Source organism: Leguminivora glycinivorella, chromosome Z (genome assembly GCF_023078275.1).
Source record: "Leguminivora glycinivorella isolate SPB_JAAS2020 chromosome Z, LegGlyc_1.1, whole genome shotgun sequence".
Taxonomy (NCBI): Eukaryota; Metazoa; Arthropoda; class Insecta; order Lepidoptera; family Tortricidae; genus Leguminivora; species Leguminivora glycinivorella.
The window spans coordinates 22,729,510-22,755,359 of NC_062998.1; the positions used below are offsets into that span (position 1 = coordinate 22,729,510).

A 25,850-nucleotide genomic window follows, 5' to 3' on the forward strand; every position below is an offset into this window, starting at 1 on the left:
ATGATTAACTGCCCACGTACGTAGCTTATATAATCAGTAAAAACCGGCCAAGAGCGTGTCGGGCCACGCTCAGTGTAGGGTTTCGTAGTTTTCCGTATTTTTCTCAAAAACTACTGAACCTATCAAGTTCAAAATAATTTTCCTAGAAAGTCTTTATAAAGTTCTACTTTTGTGATTTTTGTCATATTTTTTAAACATATGGTTCAAAAGTTAGAGGGGGGACGCACTTTTTTTTTCATTTAAGAGCGATTATTTCCGAAAATATTAATATTATCAAAAAACGATCTAAGTAAACCGTTATTCATTTTTAAATACCTATCCAACAATATATCACATGTTGGGGTTGGAATGAAAAAAAATATCAGCCCCACTTTACATGTAGGTTCCCTAATAAAACATTTTTTTCATTTTTTATTTACTGTTTACTTCTTAAACTCTTGAATTTTGCTTTATTTACGGTGGTAACTAAAAAACCCTAAAAATCCGGATTTAATCCGGAATCCGGATTTTTCCTACAAATAATCCGAAAATCCGGATTTCCCAACATATAAGCGGATTTGCAATCGCTATTCACTATGATATGAATTAGTCTGAGTAAAGGAAAAGTATAAGATAACTAACTATAGTTTTGTGAAAGGTCTGTCTCATTTCAAATTTAGACAGAGAGAATATAGTCATACTAGTTATGAAAAAAAGCTGCACTTTGAAATGGAAGCAAGCCGCTTTGCATGGTGATAGTAGACATCAAAGTAAACGACTTTTTCCGAGGATATCGAAATTTCATCCTTTAGGAAGCCGAGCGTAGCGAGGTGTTTTATGAAAATGAAAAAAATATATTTTTTTATTGTATCGTCCGATTTTGACAAAACGTATCTCAAATTCGAACAATGCAAGCAGAGACAAGTTACCAAGTTTGACAAGTTAAAATCGAGAACGAAACGCAGCGATGACGGATTGTCTCAGAGCGTAAACGGAATGTCGCTGTCAGTGTCAAATCGATCAGTTGTCAATTTATCAGATAAACTTACTTCCGTGAGATAAACAACTCACTGCGTGTGAGTTTTCGGTTCTGGAAAAAGGTCTCTTATGAGGACATTATCGTCAGTGTGGAAGATTGTCTGGTGAAGAACAATGTAGGCAAGGAAGAGTTAGAGGCTATACGCCAGGATGTCTCGTCTTTGTTACGGAGAGCGAATTCCCCAAGAACAAATTTACCTAGGGATGAATTTGTCGCTTTAAAAAAATTGGATGAGGATCCGGACATAACTGTTCTTCGAGCTGACAAGGGTAATGCGGCCGTTGTACTTAATATTTCAGATTACAACGAGAAGATAAGGAATCTTTTGGCGGATACATCAACATACAAACATCTAAAGAGGGACCCAACTACGAAGATCCTGAAAACCACGACACGACACGACAAAGACTGCATTGAAATTGTCAAAAAGAGGTTGAGAGAGCAGAACATGTCTGAGAACTACGCCAAGTTGGTGGAACATTGCCTCACATCGGGCTACTTGCTATGGAACGGTGAATTCTCGTCGCCGACATCTTCATGGAGGATTTCAAGGAGAGAGCGCTCTCATTGGCTGCCGTCCAGCTGAAGATATATAAAAGATACGTAGATGACACTTTTACTATACTTCCTAAAAGTAATGTTTCAACTTTCTTAGACCATTTAAATTCTATCCATAGTAAAATACAATTTACTATGGAGTTGGAAAAAGAGTGTTCTCTTCCCTTCTTGGATGTTCTCATTTTGAGGAATCCTGATAATAGCTTAGGTCGCACTGTGTATAGAAAACCTACTCATACTGATAGGTACTTAAATGGCAAATCCCACCACCATCCCAGTCAACTAGCTACTGTAGGCAAATCTTTGTTTCAGAGAGCCCAAAGGATATGTGACGACCAGCATTTGGCAGCGGAGCTTCGACATGCCAGGCAGGCGCTGTTGGCGAACGAGCTCAAGATACCGCGTGTCAAGCAGAAGGCCCGCTTGAAGATCCCTACAGTCAAGCGCCGGCCTGCTATTCTGCCTTTTGTTAGAGGGGTCATGGATAGGATCAGCCACATCTTGAAACGGGCTTCTATTAAAACTTATTTCAAGCCTATGAAGAAGATGTCCCAATTCCTGAGGCCTGTGAAATGTCAAACTCCTCTATAAAATGCGGGAGTGTAAAGACTAGACTGTGAGTGCGGCCTGTCATATGTGGGACAGACGAAATGAAGTATTTCCACACGGGTGAAGGAATACATAGCGGATGTCAAGCACCATCGACAAAGGTCTGCAGTCTCTGAACATGTCATGGATAAAGTCAATCATGCTATAAAGTTTGACAAGCCTCTGGTTCTTGCTAAGGAGAAGCGATATATACCCAGAAATATCCTAACTTTAATAGAGAAGATGGCTTTACTTTACCACCGGCTTGGGATCCAGTAGTACATCTGATAATGGAACTAGCATGACGAAGGCTGTGAGGCATTTGTGTTGTATGGTGTTGGACATTTGCAGTTTGTTCTTTGTCAATTTTGTGTAGATTAATTGGTTAATTATTTTTTAACATAGTAATGGTAATTTTCTGAATATTGTATAACTAGCTTTATTAATAGTCTTTGAACCTGCCTTAGAAATCTATATTATTTATGGTCATGGTTCGTTAATATTTCTTGTATGTGGGTAGCTTTTGCACATTGTAATTTTTCTTCAGTCACCCGTTGACCACGAACGCTGTAAAGAGTTCGAAACGTCGGGATGTATTCTAAATTCATTATACGCGATTTAATACGTTTCCATAGTTTTATTTTATATTTTCGTATCACACTGAATAACTGCAAATAACGGTAGAAATAATGTACAATAATGTCGAGAAGTAAGTTTTTAATATTAAAGACAAATAAATTCATGATTATAAACTAAAAACCGAATCGAAATCGGATCAGTAGTTTTTAAGATACAAGTTGCCAAATTTGGCTTATTTTGTTTATATACATTTTTTAATTTTTTTCTTTTTTTTGTGAGATTTTTTCTTCTATTTTTTTTAAGTTACATCATCGATTTAAACTTCCGGTAGTTTAGATCGATGCGTTACATCAATAAATCTCTTTCAACTGACATACTTTTTGTCAAAATCAGATGATCCAATTAAAAAAAAATATTTTGTTTTTTGTAACAGACCTCGCTACGCTCGGCTTTCTAAGGGATGAAATTTTTATATCCTTGGACTAATAATACTATGTTTGACTTACACTAGTACTAGCACCCTAAAATAAAGGATGCCTATCCACTCAATTGCTGGTTTGCAACCGTTAATAGTGTCGATTTGCAACCCCAAATAGACGTCAGTGAAACGTCCATTTTTAACCGCCGCCCAAATCGCTCTTCTCTTTTCTCTCGGTTCTGTGACTAAAACGGTACATCCTGATAGTGACCCCAAAAAGACGACAGTAAAACGTCGTATTTGTGACCAAAAAGGTACGTCCTGGTAGTGACCCAAAATAGACGTTAGCGAAACGCCATGTTTCTAACCAAACAGGTACGTCCTGATAGTGACCCCAATTAGACGTTAGTGAAACGTCAACTTTGTGACTAAAATGGTACGTCCTGATAGTGACCGCAAATAGACGTCAGTAAAACGTCGTATTTATGACCAAAAAGGTACGTCCTGATAGTGACCCAAAGAGACGTCAGTAAAACGGCGTATTTGTGACCAAAAAGGTACGTCCTGAGAGTGATCCCAAAGATACGTCAGTGAAACGTCGTATTTGTGACCAAAAAGGTACGTCCTGATAGTGACCCCAATTACACGTCAGTAGAACGTCGTATTTGTGACCAAAAAGTCACGTCCTGATAGTGACCCCAAAGAGACGTCAGTAAAACGTCATATTTGTGACCAAAAAGGTACGTCCTGATAGTGACCCCAATTAGACGTCAGTAGAACGTCGTATTAGTGACCAAAAAGGTACATCCTGATAGTGACCCCAATGAGACGTCAGTAAAACGGCGTATTTGTGACCAAAAAGGTACGTCCTGATAGTGACCCCAATCACACGTCAGTAGAACGTCGTATTTGTGACCAAAAAGGCACGTCCTGATAGTGACCCCAAAGAGACGTCAGTAAAACGTCATATTTGTGACCAAAAAGGTACGTCCTGATAGTGACCCCAATTAGACGTCAGTAGAACGTCGTATTAGTGACCAAAAAGGTACATCCTGATAGTGACCCCAATGAGACGTCAGTAAAACGGCGTATTTGTGACCAAAAAGGTACGTCCTGATAGTGACCCCAATTAGACGTCAGTAGAACGTCGTATTTGTGACCAAAAAGGTACGTCCTGATAGTTACCCCAAATAGACGTCAGTAGAACGTCGTATTAGTGACCAAAAAGGTACGTCCTGATAGTGACCCTAATGAGACGTCAGTAAAACGTCATATTTGTGACCAAAAAGGTACGTCCTGATAGTGACCCCAATTAGACGTCAGTAGAACGTTGTATTTGTGACCAAAAAGGTACGTCCTGATAGTGACCCCAATGAGACGTCAGTAAAACGGCGTATTTGTGACCAAAAAGGTACGTCCTGATAGTGACCCCAAAGAGACGTCAGTAAAACGTCATATTTGTGACCAAAAAGGTACGTCCTGATAGTGACCCCAATTAGACGTCAGTAGAACGTCGTATTAGTGACCAAAAAGGTACGTCCTGATAGTGACCCCAATGAGACGTCAGTAAAACGTCGTATTTGTGACCAAAAAGGTACGTACTGATAGTGACCCCAATTAGACGTCAGTAGAACGTCAACTTTGTGACTAAAATGGAACGTCCTAATAGTGACCTTAATAAGACGTCAGTAGAACGTCGTTTTTGTGACCAAAAAGGTACGTCCTGATAATGACCCCAAACAGACGTCAGTAAAACGTCGTATTTGTGACCAAAAAGGTACGTCCTAATAGTGACCGTAAATAGACGTCATTGAAACGTCAATTTTGTGACTAAAAGGTACGTCCTGATATTGACCCCAAATAGACGTCATTAAAACGTCCTCTCTCGACGAATAAATGACCGACCTTATTATGACACTTTGTTTACTACTTTGTTTAACTAAGTAATAAATAATAAAAAAACAACATAACGTACAATCATAACATACAATCACGCCTGTATCCCATAAAGGGGTAGGCAGAGCACATGAAACTACTAAAGCTTCAGGGCCACTCTTGGCAAATAAGGGGTTAAAAGAAAACGAAACTATGGCATAATAAATAATAAAAAAATGGTTATAATATAATTGTAATAAAAAGTACCTACATTATTTGTAGGTAAATACGCTCGTAAATTGTATTCGTACTCTTTAAATAGCGCTATTCCTTTATGTGTTGGGCTCCGTCACGCTTTAAATTAGTATCTATCTTGGTATTCTGGTCCTTTGGGAGCCTTGCGCGGAGCTGAAACGATTTTGGCACCTTAATGAAACGTAAGGGGTACACCGACCGAATGCTGTCCTTGGGATAGTCCAAATAAGTCATCATCCGCCAAGAGTAAAAACTGTTTGAGAGTTGATGGAATCTAAAATGATCTGAGCTATTTCTACCCTTTGGCAGTTAAGCCGCTGTGCCAAACACTTCCACCCTTAGAGCATATATGCAAGCCAGAGGTAGGAAGGCCTGTCCCACCCACCCTCTAATAAGGTGACAGAATTTCCCAGGAGCACTTGTAGATGTGGTGCCGCTACTCCTCAGCAGCTCGCCACAACCTGCCCTTCCATTAACCTATTGCGCTGATAAAAACTGTGTGTGCTGGGCTCAATATCCCTACGCCAATGACAAATGTATGTACGGGTATGTAGATGTATGTACGGGTATGTTATTATTTCGTAGGTATTTTGTATAAATTTATGGCCTCGTTAAAGGATAATAGGAGGACAAGAAAATGTGTATGACTCATTTAAATAACCTAACCACAAAATTAAAATTTTGAAAAAACCCCCGACATGTGGACCGATTTTCATAAAACATGGCTAAGAGCGCTCCCTACTAACTCAGCTTTCAAACAAAAAAAAACTAAATCTAAATCGGTTCATCCGTTCGGGAGCTACGATGCCACAGACAGACGGACACACAGACAAACAGACAGACACGTCAAACTTATAACACCCTGTCGTTTTTGCGTCGGGGGTTAAAAATTTTACATTTTAACAAATTAAGAAGCTGAGAGTTTACATTTGAAAACAACGCCAAGGCTGTCACCTAGTTTTAAACATTCATATTCTGTAGAAGCTCTCGAAACTTTTCCGTGTAGGTACAATATTCAAACGGTTTTCCTTTTTTCCAAGGTACCGATGGCACCTTGGAAAACATTGCGGAGGTTGATTTCGCAGTGTTTGTTTCCTTAATTATTGTAGGGTTACTTAGTCTGACCTAAGTAAACGGAAGTTTCCTTGAAAACTAGATGGGAAACAATAATCGATAGAACTAAGTAGGTAAACAGGTACAGTATCAGTGCAATACTGTAAAAGTAATCATTCCCATTAGTCCTCTCTCCGTGTGATGTGATCGAGAGAAGTACCTATGAGTACGAGTTTTGTGTTAGCGTTAAAATTAGCGGGCAAGTGTTTCGCCTTCACTTTGTAACTTATAAGTTACCCGCTAATTTAGAATAGAATAATGTACCCCAACAAATCACACAAATTGCAAACTACCCTAATAATCAAGAATTTGCTATTAAGTAGGCATACAGGGTGTTTGTTCAGTCGCGTCCGATATTTTACGGGAGAGTATACCTATCTGTATACAATAATGAGAAACTTCGAAAAGAAAGTGTATTTTCCCATGGAAAATAAGGTCAGAAAGCCAATCTTAGGTATATACCTACCACACCATACATACCATTTTTTCATATGAAACCGGCAATCATTTATCGTGATTACATTATTGGTCCCGTAGTCCAAGTTGCTCTACTTATAAAATAAACACTGTGTACCTACCTCCTTAATCTGCTTATAATTTTGGTTTGAAATTTGTGTAGACATATGAAATGTTCTAAGTTTATTTTATGCGTGTTACCAAATTAACGATTGCGTATCTACCTGCTCACCGTAGGTGTAATGTCATGTGCATTTTTAGATTGTGTATTAATACCAAGGCTTCAAACATATATATGTACAACACTGCAGTTTTGATTGCCAAAAAAAACTTAATGTACCTACACTAATTCCTTATATCATTTTTCATGATTTTGTGTAAATTGGTCGAATATGAAGATAATATTTGCTAAACAATTCGCGCAAATCATACACTCAGCAATAAAGTCACAAAGAATGATTGCTATGCTTGTGTCTTTTCATTGGTCTACAGAAAAGTCCACGATAGCATGTATGTAACCTGTCAATATTTTAAGGAAATCTTGCCATACTCATTTTTATGCTTAACTCCCTGATGCTTTACCTCAAACAATTTCAAACTTTTTTTGTCATTGTATCCAGACCTCGAGACAAAGCACCACTGCACATGACATCACGAGGCCTAAATCTGGTTACTCATATTTTTCCGTTTCTTAGTCATCACGATTGCTATCTTCTTTTTTGTTTTTATTCCCCTGGCGCGTATCTATTGTCTGTACATACATAAACCATATAATACGTATAATAGAGCGATATTGAATGTAGGATCAAGTAGATTAATGTAAATGACGATTATTATGACACATTTTCGTTACCAATAAAATAAGACCCTACCTAATAGCAATGCACAGACGAGAAGTTTCCAAAGTTGCAGAACTTTCCTCATGAGAATTTTCGGTAACTTCTAAGAATGTTCTCGAGAATGAGAATTTATCAGAATACTTAGTAACTTCGTAGTTATACCATGATTTCGTCGGACTCAGAAAGTCAAGACGTAGTCTCAGGTTCGATCCTGACAGCGATCTTTTTTTTTTTTTTAATATATTTTGACATGACCAAAGACAGGCATTTAGAAATAATCAGAAATAATCGTTCGGTACCTAATTTTAAAAAGTCAGGACTAAAACTGTGAAGTCTGAAAGTCGAAATGTTCCCTTAAGTATAGTGAGAATTTAAGCAACTTATTGGTAACTTATCACTTATCAACAAAATAGATAACTGTAATAGACAATATTATATGTATATAGACAATATTATATAATAACATATAGTTTTATATTTTGCCCATTTAAATTTTATTTCAAGTATATTCTCTCGTTTAAACAATAAATTTCATGTTGCAGGAATGTTCTGCGAACATTCTCAAGAATGTTTCCGATTTTTGGGAATGTTCTGCAATTTCTACATTACTAACCCTTACCTTAAATCTAATCTTGATACAAGACTAAACGTCTAAAAATTTAAATAAATATCATATTAAGAAAAGTATTATACGAGTAGTTTTCTTAGTACCTATATATGACATTTATACACAGATGTCATATATACCATAGATCAAGCAAACGTATCTACTTAGCGTGTCAAATGAACTCAGTGAAATCCACTGAGTTGTCCGTCTTTAATCGCAGCTTGCAGCTTTCGGGCGTCAATTTTTGTAAGTTGAAGTCAATCAAAACATAAAAAATGCCTCGTTACGTGATATTCAATTGCAACAACACAAAAATTATGAACAATCAAGAGCCTGAGACATATTTAAAATTACAGGCAATAAACAACTTCAGTACAAAATTTGACACGCTCGGCCCCTATACAAATAGATGAACTTGTTTCTTCTATATAAATAAAGTTCTGTGCATTTATACATATGTATGGTTTACAATTAAGGTAGCGTTTCTACTTAAAATACCTAATACCTAATACAAATATAAAAACAATGTAACAAAAATATTTGTCCTAAAACTTCTAATACTTAAATGTAAACTAATAGGTTTGTACAGTTTTATTTTGTAACTCACTACAAAACATTATCCAAATTGTGTTCTAAACATGTTAATGTTACTAATCAGGATCACCCTTGACATACATAATTAGGTCATTAGTTAATCCTCAATTAAAAAGCGTTAAGTACTTAATTGACTTAATCATGAGACACCTTATCACTTGACCTGTTAACATAGCCAGGCAGGCAATTATGGTCGCGTGATAAATGATAAAACATCTGGCCGTGATGGCCTGATATTTTATCGTCTATCGCGCGAATCTACCCGTGCAGTTGAAGTGAATCTAGTCAGTAATAAAGTTTCTACATAGTAGGTACACACATCACAGTATATTCTTTTTAATCAAAATACTTATGTAGAAATTGCTTCCCAACTAGAGTAACCTGCATAATATGAAAACACCTGTATACTACTCGTAAATAATGTGGTCAGTCTTTTTTTTTAATACCACGTCGGTGGCAAAAAGGTATACGGCCCGCCTGATGGAAAGCGGTCACTGTAACCTATGGACGCCTACAACTCAAGGGGTGTCACATGCGCGTTGCCGACCCATTAGAAACTTGTACACTCCTTGTACACGCCTACTTATACATATGTCAAACCTACTGAAACGAAACTTTTCTTACACATTTAATGTACTGTACAATTATAAATTGCATATGTTTATTACAAAGTTATTGTAGCTCAAAGTTTGGGTTGTAGGTGTCCCGTCTACCAGTGTCCCGGTAGGCGTGTAATACAAGTGTCCCTCAACACATGAATTACTCTTTATTTTACAAAATAATCAGAATACGGTATCACTCATATGAAAAAGTATTTTAAGTATCAACCTTAAAATGTAATTTTAGTTAATCCAGTATCGTGTAGGTGCGTACATACAAGTGATCAATTATATTTAGTTTGTTTTGCTTTAAGACACAAGTAGGTTTCCTTGTGCACGGTGAGGTGACCGCACGAATGGAGATTTCAGTGAATCAGTCCAATGAGCAGCGAACAAAAGCCAGCTCGGGGTTACGTCAGCGAACTGGTTCGCCGGGGTTCCATGGTTCCACCGACACACGCGGACCTCACTTAGCGGACGACACTTAATCTTAAGCTTTATATTAGCGGAAAATCATAACAATCACCAGGTAAACCTTTAAGTACTATTTATTACTTATCTATACAATATGTACATAATAATGAATGAATCACACTACCTACAACTTTAACATTCATTATTGAATGACCCTATGAAAAAAGCGTGTTGTGCATTGTTGCATTTCATCAACAAAGAGTTGGGTGCAATTTGCCTCGTTGGCTGTTAGAGGTATGGGTATAGGAAACCCGCCAAACGGGCCTGAGTCACGCGCGGGATCGGGTTCCAGCCGCGGGTCGCGGGTCGCGGGTCCCACCGATGCTTACTTAATAAGGTGTATTGTGAGATTTGTGACTCAAACCAATTCTGAATTAAAATTATCTACTGTATTTATATTGACAAGCCACTTACAAATTTTAAAATATTTCTTCCATTTCATTAATTAGATTAAGTAGACACCTAATTAATGTAGAGTCTGTATGAGAACCAATAGTTAATTTAATACTTACTCATTTCGTTTCGAACAGACTCTATAGGCAATTTTATAGAAATAAATAAAATACCGAGCTACCTATAGGTAGTAGATTCATTTGTGTTACGAGTAGCATTTTTATGTTGGTTGTTACAGTTCTTCTACACTATGCTTTCTAAGTACATACATACTTATATACGAGTATACATGCTTTGTATTGTATGACATAAGTATTAATTAAAGTATCTCTGTGAATTATTATTTATTTTACAGTGTTCAAAATCTGTTTCCTTTAAGTAAAAAAAAATACGAAATAATACATTACGATACATATGCGTAAAAAAGGAAGTTTGAAACGAGTGACGATAAATTAAAACACGACCGAAGGGGGCGTTTCGAACTTCCTTTTTACGCACTTGTATGGTAATGTACTACTTAATCAAGTATTGTTGAAAACTCATCTAAGGTTGCAAAGAGAGGCGTTAATAAAAAACAAGTTAATCAGGAACTTTTTTGAGTGATGGTGATGACCTAGATATATGTACATACTTATAAATAGATAGGTAATATATATTAAAATAATTTCAGCATGTTATAAAATGAAATGACCTTTAAGACGAATGAAATAAAAATTTCAAATTTAAACAACTTTAAATCAGATCCAGAATTTCTTTTTCAACCCTTTTAGTGAAATTATGCAGATTCGTGGTGTCTGCCTACCCTAGCCACAACAGGTGTGGAAAACGACCTTAAAATCCTTCAATATTAGGATTGCACAAGTGTAGCACAATATTAGTGTACTGCTTTTCGTTAAAACTAGTAATCAGTATCAAGTATTATGCAATGTGCCATTCCAAGCTAGAATTTTAATGAAGGAGGTGCCACAATTACCTAATGAATGTCTTAGGAGTTGAGTTTGGAGCTTTATTCGACTTGCCAAAGTTGATGTTTTGTGTTGATTGTTCATGTATGTTTTTGCAATTTACAGCTGGGTGACAGGTAATATGACAAAGTACATATTATATTAATCGTAAAATAATATCTCAGTGTGATGTTACTTTCTCGGAAAAGTGATTTGATATGGCATTACGTTTTGTTCAGGCACAATAAAGCACTGTGCACCTACGTCAGCGGCACCGCGGCGACACCGTGTACTCCATCGTATGCGCCCCGCCACTATTCCCAGACGCTATCTGATCGCGGTCAAGCACACACTCTTAAAATATATTTTTTTGTAAATTTATTACTAAAGTAACTAGTATGTAACTTCAAAGTGCATTAAATTTATTGAAGAGCTCCTAGAAGAAACCTTTACACGTTTTGAATTTTGAAGCACTGTTTAGCGCATGTCTATAAAATAGGTTTTTAGATTATTTTGTTAGATTATTTTTATAATGAATACTTTTTGGTTGTACTATTTACCTACAGTTGATCTAATGAAGATTTCATATTTAGAATAAACATACCATATTAAGCTCTGTTGTTTTTTTTAATGATACGACTTTGACAGTCAATATGAGTCGAATTAGGCCCCTGTGGAGTGTGCTGGCCCGACTGGTCCAACTGAGCGGCGCCCGGCTCTCACCTTGACATCTTATACCTACTGTTTCAACAAATGTCACACTGCCCATAATCACTATTATATCACATACCAGTTTCAGTCGTTTCAGATCAAACACTGTGGAACGTGTCTAAGCATTTTGGTCAAAGATATTGGCAAGGTGTTAAATTAGATAAGCTGATTTAGATTTGTTACCCGCGGAGAGAGATAATAATTTAATAATAAGTCTATAGCTCTACGCTGAATAACTACAAATTAATAAACAAGAAACACGAGGTACCTATTCATAAATGAATTTTGTTTAAATAGGTGTGTCTGTGTGCCCTATGATTTCTCGACGAACCCTTTGGCATCAAATCAGGATCTGATAAAGGAAACCTGGGAAAATTCTTTATATCAACAAGGCCTATGCACATATCGTTTCTAGCTTGTAAGTGCATATCGTTTTGAATGTTTTTTCCGAAAGTACTTTTCTCAGAAATTGACCTGCTGGTAAAGACATAGGTACTTACAATAATGGTATTAATGTAAATGGTATTTAAAATCTTCTCCGAAACATCGCATTGTCTGTGGCAATTGAGGCAGGAATGCGTTGTGGAAGCTCGAAGCCGTTGCGCGATGAGTCATAGGCGCACGCGCAGTGCCTCGCGTCGCGTCGCGGGATTCGCGCTCAAAGCTCGTCAAACGGTCGCCACCTCGCCACGCCACATCTTTTGGCTGTTGTTCACAAAAAAAATTGAACTTGTCTCTATTTATTGCAAGACAAACTTATTTGAAAGTATATGTACTTATTACAAGACAATATAACTATTAAGTAGGTACCTTTTTAGGGTTCCGTAGTCAACTAGGAACCCTTATAGTTTCGCCATGTCTGTCTGTCCGTCCGTCCGTCCGCGGATAATCTCAGTGACCGTTAGCACTAGAAAGCTGAAATTTGGTACCAATATGTATATCAATCATGCCGACAAAGTGCAAAAATAAAAAGTGGAAAAAAATGTTTTATTAGGGTACCCCCCCTACACGTAAAGTGGGGAGTGTTTTTTTTTTCATTGCAATCCTAACGTGTGATATATTATTGGATAGGTATTTAAAAATGAATAAGGGTTTACTAAAATCGTTTTTTGCTAATATTCATATTTTTGGAAATAATCGCTCCTAAAGGAAAAAAATGTGTCCCCCCCCTCTAACTTTTGAACCATATGTTTAAAAACTTCAACAAAAGTAGAACTTTATAAAGACTTTCTAGGAAAATTATTTTGAACTTGATAGGTTCAGTAGTTTTTGAGAAAAATACGGAAAACTACGGAACCCTACACTGAGCGTGGCCCGACATGCTCTTGGCCGGTTTTTTAAAATGAATAAACAGACCAAGTTGACGACCAAAGGCGTGAAAAGATATTCGGTGAACCACTGAATGAGAGCGAGCTTCACGAAAGCGCTAATGAAGGTCAACGTGCCAGTGACTCTAAAGTGCAAACTGGCTAAACTAAACAATGCTCCGATAATGCCGACATGTAGTCGAAGCAGCGATGTTCAATAGGAGGAGATAACCTGCTAAGATATAGTGAAATTACACTTAATCTGTTTAAGACGATACAGCAGGGGTCAATTCTCCATACAAACGCTCTCGACTATTTCCTCCCTAGTTTTTGAAGATAGAGCAATGATTTTTTCAACACAGATTGTTATTATTTTTATCTGTGTCGAACCGTTTTGATTTTTTTGATATTTTTATTTTTAAAGACGCTAGAGCCAATCAAAAATTTCCAATAACGGCCTTTTTTATTATGGCGCAAAAAAAAGGTGTGATACACAAGATTAGTAACAATTAGCCAAAAAAACTAAACAGAGTCTCAAATTTCGTTCCGATTCATTAAGTTTTGAAGGAGGAAACAGTCGAGAGCGAAACCTCGATTTTAAAGATTTTTTCGCAATATCTTTTAACTGAGTAGTTCTTAATGGACAATTTTTTTCGATAAATCTAGTTAATAACACTAGTATATTAAACTATAATTCCCAAATTGAAAGGGGTCCTTTCCATTTTAGCATTTTCGCTCCTGTATCGTCTTAAGGTAAGTATAAAATGTACTCGTAATCTATAGATATTAGATATCTATTATGTCTCACAGTTCATTAAACTACTTATTATCCTGAATGAGCATAAGTTGAACGACAAGATGGGTAACAGCAGAGTTGTCCTTGGTGGAGGTGTCCTTGTACTTGTTAGTAACAAAGCCGAATGCTTGGAATGCCTCGCCCGTGATATCATTATGTTGTGTTAGTAAGGATTCGCTCCTCTGCACACATCCTTCCATTCATTGCTACCTACTCAGGTAAAGAGATGAGCATACACGAGGTTACAAGTTTGACACCGTATGTTTGCATTGCCGGGGCTTACGGCATACCTTACCCACTTTTTCATGTCCTAGTACATATATAATTTTATGATTTTTGCGACAAGATTGAACAACTACCGATCACGGACATTATGAAAAAAAATGTTCTTAACAAATCAAGCAAGCAAGTGTCCAGTTCAAACTTCCGCTTTTACCCCTGTTGACCTTACACCGATCACTTTCGCTTCGTATTTGTACGTGGTAGGCCTTGACAGTGTAGGTATCTATTATAATTGGTATTAAAACACTGACGTTTATCTACTCTGGCAGAATTGTCATAAAAGTAAAATAAGCTTTTAAACACTGACTTTTGTCTTACGGAATCGTCCAAATAATTTTTCATCACATTGGCTGTTTAAAGAATAATGTACTATTTTATTCCCAAGGAAGTAATGGATTTAGTTTTAAAAATGAATACAATCCGTACAATACTTCAGGCAAAAAATGTTTCAATCAGCCAAGGATTTTTTTTTGCACAGCTAATATTTGAATATTAAGCTATAGAAAAATATTATACGGTATGAAAAATGCATTATATTCATGTTTTACAATTATTTCAGTGTGTTTTACATTTATTTTGTAAATTTCACGTAGATAAATCGATATAATTTGCAGTCTGGCCGGAAATTGTGACGGCCATCTCGATTTGCGCTTGACGGCATTGCCATAGCAACGGGCAGTACAACACCGCCATTCATTGAAGGTTTTGCCTTATGAATTTTTTTTCTCTATGTTTTCCCCTCATATGTGATGAAAAATATTGTGTGTAACTCAGGAGGTAAGGATTTTGTATACTCGTGTCTATAACTCTCTCCAGCCTGCGGCTGTCGCGAGTTATTAACACTCGTTGACAAAAGCCCCCTTACCTCCCTTGACTATTAAACATAGCATTGAAAAAGGTAATGTATCCACTGACGGAACGTTTTCATATAAACACGCGTAGGTATGTTCTTGTAATGTTATAAAAAGAAAAATATTAAATAAAACTATGGAAACGGATTAAATCGCGTATAATGAATTTAAAATACATCCCGACGTTTCGAACTGTTTACAGCGTTCGTGGTCAACGGGTGACTGAGGAAAAATTAAAATGTGCAAAAGCTACCCACTTACAAGAAATATTAACGAACCATGACCACAAATAATCTAGATTTCTAAGGCAGGTTCACACACTATTAATAAAGCCAGTTATACAATATTCAAAAAATTTTTACCATTACTCTGTTAAAAAATAATTAACCAATTAATCTACACAAAATTGACAAAGAAACAAACTGCAAATGTCCAACACCATACAACACAAATGCCTCACAGCCTTCGTCGTGCTTGTTCCATTATCAGATGTACTACTGGATCCCAAGCCGGTGGTAAAGTAAAGCCATCCTCTCTATTAAAGTTTGGATATTTCTTGATCTCAATGGCCTCTCGCAATTCATTCTGTGGTATATTCGAAATAAAAATATTACAAAAAAAACAAGAAAAAGAAATATCAACCATCAATCCAACATTAAAAGAGATAAAAGAATCCAACAGCAGTATTGATAGTAAGGTCAAGTTCCTGGTAGCCCAAAATGAAGAACTTAAGAAGAAGGTGGACAAGCTGGAGGGGGACAGGAAAAAGGACAGGGAATATATAAATCTCCTAGAAGATAAAATTGAGGACATGTCACGTGATAGCCGTAAGAAACACTTTGAAATAAAAAACGCCCCGAAGCTTGAGAAAGAAACTCGAGAAGATCTAATCAGTATGGTCACAAAGCTGTCGGATACCATAGGATCCTCTCTCACACCATCAGACATCAGCGACATACATAGAGTGCGTACTCGACAAAATGACAAACAAACCGGCGGACCTATTATAGTCGAAATGGTATCAGTAATACAAAAGACCGATTTATTATCGAAATGTAAAGAGTATAACCAAAAAAACCCTAGGAATAAATTATGCGCGAAGCACATTGGGCTACTCGGAAACGCCACACAAGAAACTCCAATTTATGTGTCAGAAAGCTTGACAGCTAAAGCTGCCCGTCTGCGTTTTTTGGCAAGAGATTTAGCACGATCAAAAGGGTACGAGTTTTGTTGGACTTCACTCGGAAACGTCTTTGTTAGAAAAACGCAATCTTCACCTGTAATAAAAATAACAAGCGAGGCACAGGTACAAAGACTTATTCAAGACGCATGACTAGTTATAAGACTAGATATTTTAATTTACTGCCTTTACTATACTGCATGTTTGTTGATTATAAGTAATTGGATTAAATTAATACTCAAATGTAAACAACTCACACTGAAAAATACTGCCATATACAATTTATACACAAATAACCATTACTTTCTATTACACTGGAACACAAACACAAAACACACAAACAGAACTACCATTACAAATTTATATACTTTAATCTCTACCTGGACGGACACAATATGCATACTCCTACATAGCTCTCGGATGAAAGATATATTATTGCCTAAAGTACATCAACAGTTACCATTCTTGACTATCAAAATAATATTTTAAATGAATAACACATTTTTAACCGTAAATCAAATAGACGATTTTAACGTTGCAAGCTCTACAGAATGTGAAACTTCACGTATAACTCAAACGTTATGCTTTAAACGATCTGATCTTACAATTATTTCCCAAAATATAAGAAGTGTATATAGCAACCTAGATAATCTCCTAGTTGTACTCAAACAGTTTGAATTTAACGTAGATATTATTTTCCTAAGCGAATGCAGGATACACCCCGATAAAATTATCCCTAGAATTGATGGATATGACACTTTTTCTACCACCAATCATGTCAACCAAAGCGATGGGGTCGTAGCATACGTTAAGGACTCACTTAAGGCTAGAGCTCGAGAAATATTCTTGACACACGCGTCATGTTTAGAAGTTACAATAGCAGGGATAGAAGAGATTATTTTATTAGGTATATATCGCTCTCCGGCAAATAATAAAGCAGAAATATTTCTTAACGATTTAGGTAACCATTTAGAATCGATCAGCTCTAGCAAAAATATTATTTTAACAGGAGACATAAACATAAATATCGCCTATAAGAGTACTGAACAAGCTTATGAGCGTGAAAATAGATTACACTACTTAAATTTATTGGAGGATAGCTGGCAACCCTAGCCAAGTAAGCACCTATAGTGAGAACTCCAAGCATTTTTAATTAAAATAATTAATAAGAACATCAACAACACGAGTTACAACATATTGAAAAGTGAACATGGATCACTCACATCGGAATATCTCCTAATAACACCAAGAGAGAACCCAGGTACATTCCACTAGCACTTTTACAAAATCGCTAAATTACCGTTGCACTTTTGAATGTAATTTTGAGTTTGTAAACAAAGGAAACTATCAAAAATAATTTAGAAAGCTGACGGTTTCGGCTTAACCTCAAACACCTGATTGGACAACAAACTCAAGTGACATATCTGTCATACATGACAGTCATCGTCAGTGTGGACAGCATAAAAATAACAATAGATGCGTTCGGAAACCATATTTGCATTACATTGACATATTGTTGATAGAAAAATTAAATTTCGTAACACAATTATATTGCATTTGAAAATATACCACAAATTCTAATAATGGCCACCACTATTTCAAATTCTACGCCCAAATTGGATACGACTAAATGCGGGAACTGCGGGAAATTGATAAAAAACAATGATGTCATGAAATGTTCCCTGTGTAAAAACATCTATGATCTACCATGTACTACTGTTACGTTACGAACTTTTAAATCAATGACAATAGACAGAAAATCATCTTGGAAATGCCGTCAATGCATATGTAAAAAGCCAAAAAAGACCCAAACAAAGCTAAGATTATCAATGAATGTCCCATGGATAAACCTGAATCGCCCCTGCTGTTAAAAACAACGTCGACTGAGAACCTTGCTAGCAACCTAAGCAACGCAGAGCTCTCAGCATCTTCCCTAAATGATGACAGCCCACGGAGTTTACCTTATATATCTCACCTAGACAGTTCAGAAACAGCTGAATTAAAAGATAAATTACAGAATGCTACGACTGAACTTTCGAGTGCTCATAGTGAAATAGAACGTTTGAACAGTGAAAACAATGAACTTAAAAAACAAATAGAAGATTATATAAAGAAGCATAACGTCTACAACAAATTACTCAATGAGGACACCCCAAAAAGAAGAACGCCGCAACGAATTCTTAGAGTTACAGCAACTGCTGAGTCTGAAAAAAACAAAATTACCCTACTAGAAGATCAAATATCTCAACTGAAGATGAAAATACAATTATTAAAAAGAAAATTAAGCAATGTTTTGAAAGAAAATAAACAAATTAAACAAAAATCTGACAGGGAATCGAATAAATCACTTTCAAGCATAAAACGATTAGTAATGAGGTTACAGAAAACTATGAATGAACTAATAGTCAATTCACCACCTCACACAAATCAAACTTCATCTACAAATTCTAACACAAACTCAAATACTGAAGAGGACCTTACAAACATAGGAAGAAATAGTTTTGTAACAGCCAAATCAAGCCAGGACCAGATAAATGACGACAGGAACAAACACCAACATTGTACGAGAAAGAAAATTAGTATTTTGAGTGCAAATGTCACAAATAACCTTCTACGTATTGCACAACGTCACTTAAGCGTAGGTTACGATCTCTGCCATCTCTTGTATCCACATGTAGGAGTAAGACAATTGCTACAAGACTTACCACAAAAGCTCGCAGGGTTCACGAAGGATGACTATTGTATTGTATTAATTGGCGAGGAAGATTTCAAAGTGTCACAAAACTATGTTACCTTAATTACAGATATTAGAAATAGCATCCAAGCTGTAGAACATACAAATGTAATTCTATGTGTTCCTACCTTCAACTGCGGAAACAGAGTAAACAGTATGTTTAACTGGAGGGTAGAATCGTTCAACAGATTACTTTATCTTGACATAATAAAATATGAATACGCATACATTTTAGATTCTAACATGAACCTTTCATATGATGCTACCATGTTTTATCAACGATCTGGCCATATCAACAACCGTGGTTTGAGTCAAATTTTTCAGGACATTGGGGATTTTCTTTATATTTGTAGCGATACCTTTATAGACATTAACAATACTCTACCTGTGATACATAGCAATATTGAAAAATCGACCAGATCTCCCAATAAAATCACAAACTATCTTCAAGTCATAAAGAAAAGTGAAGGGAACAATTTTTTAGACCAGGCCAGTCAGGTCCCATTACGGGAAATAGGAGATTAACAATATTTCATCAAAATATAACAGGTGCACTGAATAAACAAGATGAGTTATATTCGGTATTGGATGACTTTAGAAGAAACGGTACTTTGTTAGATATAATATGTCTCAGTGAAACATTTATTCAAAGGGGTTCAGAAGTTAACTTAAAAATAAAAGACTATAATGTAGCGGCAAGTTTTTCTCGAGCAGACAAAAAGCGAGGGGGTGTCGCTATTCTCACGAGAGAAAGTATTGAACATAAACCCATCCCAAATATAGAAAAATATACGCAGGAATGCGTTTTCGAATGTTGCGGTGTAGAATTATCAAATTATGGGATGTATGTTTTGTGTGTATATAGAACTCCGACCTCCAATGTAGACACATTCATATTAAATTTGGATCAGATGCTTGATGAATTAACCATAAATCCGAAGAAGAAATTAATTTTATGTGGGGATATTAATATAGACGTGATGAAAAAAACTAGACATGCAAAATGTTTTTTAGATACTATAGAAAACTATAACCTTAAAGCACAAATAAAAAACCCGACCCGTATTACCAAACTGTCACAAACATGTATTGATCAAATTATTAGCAATGTTAACAATGGAAAGGCCAGTATTCACGATCTGGGCCTCTCCGATCACACAGCCCAAACTTACAATGTATCATTAATTGAACCTAAGCAGAAACCGGTGACATGGTGGTACCAAAATAAAAGAGATTTCTCTAAAGAAAATAAAGTAAAGTTCCTTAGTTACTTGTCCTGTCTCTCATTCAATGAAGTTTACGAAGAATATGACTCTGAACTAGCTTTTAATAAATTTCATGAACTTTACTGTTTGTTTTACGACTTATGTTTCCCTATCATTCGAGTAAAAGTCAAAAATGTGTCAAAAAAATATGAGTGGCTGACAAAAGGCTTACGTAAATGTTGTAGGAAAAAACGAACTTTGTACATGGGATGCCGGTATAATAAATGCCCTGCCAATACTGCACTTTATCGCAAATATGCAATGCTCCTAAAAAAATGTATCAATGATTCACAAAAAAGTAGAAATATGTCGCTTATAAACAATTCGAATAATAAATGTAAGGCGTCCTGGAATGTTATTAAGCAGTACACGGCTGCTAATACTTGTATTAATAACATTCAACAGATTATTGATAAAAAAGTTGTATATAGTGATCCTGATGATGTAGCGGATATTTTTAATAAATATTTCATTAATGTAGTTGAAGATAACTGTCCTAAAATTCATAGTTTTTCAGAAATCAATGAAACTGTACCGCAATTCGAAAAAAGTATTTTTTTGCGACCGGTTTCAATTACTGAACTGGAAAAAGTTGTTGCTTCTTTGAGTAATTCTCAAGCAGTTGGTTATGACGAAGTCAGTACTGATATTATAAAGATGAGCATTCACATAATAGGCGAACCCTTAAGACACGCAATTAATTTATCCTTGACACAAGGCCGTTTCCCGGAGATACTAAAAAAATCAATTGTCAAACCACTATTTAAAAAGGGAGACAAAAACCAAGTAGATAATTATAGGCCAATAACACTCATATCCATATTTTCTAAGATCTATGAAAAAGTCTTATATTCAAGAATTAGTAACTTTGTCGAAAGTAATGATTTGCTTAAAGATGAACAAAATGGCTTTCGTCGACATAGAAATACAAGCCTTGCTATCTTCCAATTAATGAAAACAGTCACTGAATGCATAAACGAAAAAATACCTGTAAGCGTTATTTTTATGGATATGAGTAAGGCATTCGATTTCGTTTGTCACAGAAGATTATTGGAGAAAGTTTATCGGTACGGTATTCGTGGTTTGGCTTATGATTGGATTAAATCTTATTTGACAAGTAGAACCCAATGCGTGGAGATATCTCAATATTGTTCTAATAATAAACACATTATGAAATACAGATCAAATTTTGTACATAATAAATATGGCGTACCACAAGGTAGCATAATGGGACCATTACTGTTCCTATTATACATCAATGATTTACCAAATGTTCTGACACAGCAATGTTATTTATTTGCAGATGATACAAGTATTGTTATTAAATCAGATAATCTAACCACTTACGAACGATTGATTAACGACACCTTGGAAAAAACAATAAAATGGTTAGAGTGTAATAATCTTAGAGTTAATTTAGCCAAAACTAAGTTAATGCAATTTTATACTAACAAGGGAAAACCACAAAATCTCGATGTTAACTACAATGGTCATAAAATTGACGAAGTAACTAGTTTTAAATTTTTAGGTGTAACTCTTGACCGGTTCTGCAGCTGGAAAGAGCATATAATCGACCTATGTTCGAGAATGAATCGTTTTGTATATGCATTAAAGAGAATAAGGCAAGTAGTCTCAATAGATGCGGCACTTACTTCCTATTATGGTTATATTCATTCGATTCTTCAATATGGCATAATTATGTGGGGTAGATCTACGGATATAGATGATGCATTTCTCATGCAAAAGAAATGCGTAAGAGCTGTTTATGGACTGAAAACCTTAGATTCATGTAGACCTTATTTTAAAAATCAGAATATTTTGTCGCTCCCGTCTATTTACATATTTAATGCCTGCATATTTGTGTATCAGCATGGCCATCTCTTCCAGCAAGTCAAGGAAGTTTATCGAAATCCTGTACGTCCACAATATCGGAACAAATTGTATATACCTCCAACAAAGCTGTCACTCGTAGCAAAGAATGCATTTATTATGTGTATAAAGATTTATAATCAAGTGCCGGACGAGATTAAGGATTTACCATTCAATCGATTTAAAAAAGAATTAAAGAAATGGCTTGTGGATAAATGCTTTTATAGTATAAACGAATTTCTCAACTATAAATAAGCTAGGTTATTGAATAGATTAGAATGTAAGTACATTATGCATGCCTGTAAGGTAGTTTTAGTGATACCTCTGAAGTACACACTTGTATTCCTAGATATATATTTCCACCTTTCTGTACCTAAAACTGTGCGTAATAAAATAATTTCAATTTCATTTCATTTCAATTTCATTTCATTTCATTTCATTTCATTTCATTTCATTTCGCACGGTCTACTCCCCGGTCATGCTAAAAATTACGTATAAACGATATAGAAATTTTTGTAATGGGCTTATCAAAAAACTAAAACGAAAACATCAAAAGGAGCAATTGATTGAATCTGGCCGAAACCCTAAAACACTCTGGAAAGCAATAAATAACGTAACCAATCGCAAACAAGTCAGAACAGAAAATACCGATCTCTTGGACATGACAAACTCCCCGATTGATGCTGTTAATGAAGCAAATAGGTACTTCTCGGAAATTGGTAGATGTCTTGCGGAGAGCATTGTGTATAACAATAATACTGACAATTTACCATTACCAACAAAGTCAATTTCCAACTCGTTCGTTTTATTTGAGACAAATCCTGAAGAGGTATTTATTATCTTATCAAATTTAAAATCAAGCAGTGCAACAGGTTTAGATAATATCCCCACACAATTCTTGAAATTGGCCAGTGCAGTAGTTGTGCCAATTATATCTCACCTGGCAAATATGTGCTTCAAACAGGGGGTCTTTCCGGACGCATTAAAGCAAGCGCTGATCACCCCAGTATTTAAGAGTGGGAGTAGAAGGGATATCTCTAATTATAGACCCATATCGGTACTGCCAGCTATCTCTAAAATACTGGAAAAACTTATAAACGCACGACTAATGACATTTTTAAATAAATTTAAACTACTCTCGAATTCTCAATATGGTTTCAGACAGGGTATCTCCACTGAAAATGCTGTAATGGATCTCTCGTCATTGATTGTAGAGAAAGTGGATAAGGGCAAGAAATGTGTTACAGCTTTCTTGGATCTCAAAAAAGCTTTTGATACCGTGTCTGTCCCGATACTTATCAAAACTCTCGAAGACACGGGTATAAGAGGTGTCCCATTGTCCCTTTTTAAAAGTTACTTGCATAACCGCAAGCAAAGGGTAAAAATAGGGAACTATATCAGCGACGAGTGCACAATAACTTATGGAGTTCCGCAGGGCAGTGTCCTTGGCCCTACGCTGTTTTTAATTTATATTGATCAGCTCTGCTCTATGGCTATTGACGAAGGAGAAATTTTCACGTACGCAGACGATACTGCTATTGTTTTTTGGGGTGAAACATGGGAAGACGTTCGAATGTCTACTGAACGTGGGCTTACTAAGGTCGCAAACTGGTTGCAAAAACATTTACTTACCTTAAATATTAATAAAACATATTACACTTGCTTCACAAATTACATACGAACACAACCAAGTCCCGATTTCTCTGTGAAAATACATACTTGCTCTGACTCCACACAAGGTAATTGCTCCTGTGCGACCATAACGAAAGCTGAGAAAACTAAATATCTGGGAGTTGTGGTGGACCAACGCTTGACATGGTACGCTCATTTGGAACTTATTATGGCGCGGACACGTAAGCTCATTTGGGTTTTTAAAAACCTGAGACACGTGGCAAGTACTACCCTTCTCAATCAAATATATGTCACATTAGCCCAATCAGTTTTGACGTACTGTGTTCCCATATGGGGTGGTGCCACAAAGACCAAATTTCTAGAGCTAGAAAGAGCACAACGAGCACTACTCAAAGTGATCTATTTTAAACCGTATAGATTTCCAACTACAGAACTATACAAAACCTGTGATCTCCTGTCTGTTAGAAAATTATATGTATTGCATGTAGTTGTAAAAAAACATAAAACTGTAAAATTCTCACCAGACAGTTCAAATAGTCGACGTAAAAAAACCCGAGTGATTGCTATAACCTCCACGAAAACTGCATTTGCGAAAAGACAACACGCATCACGGTCTGCAAAGTTGTACAATGTACTTAATGAATTCTTAGACATTTATCCAACTAGATTATATGAATGTAAAAGTAGGGTAATAAAATGGTTGAAAACAAAAAGCTATAAAGAGATTGAAGACTTACTAGAATAAAATAGGATAGAGAAATAAAAGCAATTAGGTAGTAAGATTATGGAAATTAAGCGAAAACTCAAAGACAGTCGGACACGCACATTGACATAAATACACCCACGCATACACACACACACACACACACACACACACACACACACACACACACACACACACACACATACACACACACAGACACACACACACACACGCACACACAAGTTTTTAATTTTGTCATGTAGTATGTAATCTTTTACTGATATTGTTAATTTTTGCGGAAGAGCGGTTATCTCTTAATACAAGTATCTTGAATACTTACAAAGAGAAGCCAGCATGGATATGGAAATGTTATATTTAGTTATTGAATAAATTTTATTTTATTTTATTTTATTATTTTATATCGCTTCTCCTTAGCGAGAACCAGAGGCTTGTCAAACTTTATAGCATGATTGACTTTATCCATGACATGTTCAGAGACTGCAGACCTTTGCCGACGGTGCTTGACATCCGCTATGTGTTCCTTCACCCGTGTGGAAATGCTTCGTTTCGTCTGTCCCACATATGACAGGCCGCACTCACAGTCTAGCCTGTACACTCCCGCGCTTTGTAGAGGAGTTTGACATTTCACAGGCCTCAGGAATTGGGACATCTTCTTCATGAAGGCTTGAAATAAGTTTTAATAGAAGCCCGTTTCAAGATGTGGCTGATCCTATCTGTGACCCCTCTAACAAAAGGGAGAATTGCAGGCCGGCGCTCGACTGTAGGGATCTTCAAACGGGCCTTCTGCTTGACACGCGGTATCTTGAGCTCGTTCGCCAACAGCGCCTGCCTGGCATGTCGAAGCTCCGCGGTCAAATGTTGGTCGTCACATATCCTTTGGGCTCTCTGAAACAAAGATTTGCCTACAGTAGCTAGTTGACTGGGATGGTGGTGGGGTTTAGACTGTGAGTGCGGCCTGTCATATGTGGGACAGACGAAACGAAGCATTTCCACACGGGTGAAGGAACACATAGCGGATGTCAAGCACCGTCGGCAAAGGTCTGCAGTCTCTGAACATGTCATGGATAAAGTCAATCATGCTATAAAGTTTGACAAGCCTCTGGTTCTCGCTAAGGAGAAGCGATATATACCCAGAATGTTGCGAGAGGCCATTGAGATCAAGAAATATCCAAACTTTAATAGAGAGGAT

General features: G+C 36.3%; 1 pseudogene; it reads left to right on the top strand.

Annotated features, from left to right (window-relative positions):
- Positions 1-25,850, top strand: LOC125241861 (annotated as a pseudogene).